The sequence below is a fragment of the Piliocolobus tephrosceles genome, unplaced genomic scaffold (assembly GCF_002776525.5).
Source record: "Piliocolobus tephrosceles isolate RC106 unplaced genomic scaffold, ASM277652v3 unscaffolded_27451, whole genome shotgun sequence".
NCBI lineage: Eukaryota > Metazoa > Chordata > Mammalia > Primates > Cercopithecidae > Piliocolobus > Piliocolobus tephrosceles.
In genome coordinates this window covers 2295-2964 of record NW_022310367.1, presented here as the reverse complement: position 1 = coordinate 2964, position 670 = coordinate 2295, and positions in this window count along the sequence as shown.

Here is a 670-nt window from a genome sequence, read left to right as displayed (position 1 = left end):
TTTTACTTTTGCTTTTTTTTTTACTTTTACTTTTGCTTTTTTTTTTTACTTTTACTTTTGCTTTTTTTTTTACTTTTACTTTTGCTTTTTTTTTTACTTTTACTTTTGCTTTTTTTTTTACTTTTACTTTTGCTTTTTTTTTTTTCAATGTTCCTAACTTTTGTTGCCAATTCTCCTGTTAAATATTTATTTTAAAATTAACAAAAGTTTTCATAAATCGCAAAACTCCTATTTTTTTAAATGTTTTGGTTAAAAAGTAATATTAGCTCAATTCGAATGTTGTTAAAAAATGTGTAAATTAATTTTGTAATTATGACTATTATTTATACTTAAATTTAAAAAAAAAGACAGCCAACAGTTAAATTATTTATTTATTTTTTTTTTTTTTTTACCTGACAGCTATTAGTTTGTATATACATTTTTCATAAAGTTGTACAAATAAAATAATTATTCACAACATGCAATGGCGGAAATGCAATTCTTACATTTTCATGCTTTTACAAAACCATATTAAAACGTTTTTTTTTTTTTTTTCGAATAAATATGTAATTGTTGAACATATTTTCAAAATACATAAATAAGACAATTTATTTAAAATGTTCTTATTTTCTTTGAATTATGTATATTTTAATACATTTTTTTTTTTTTTTTTTTTTTTTTTTTTTTTTTT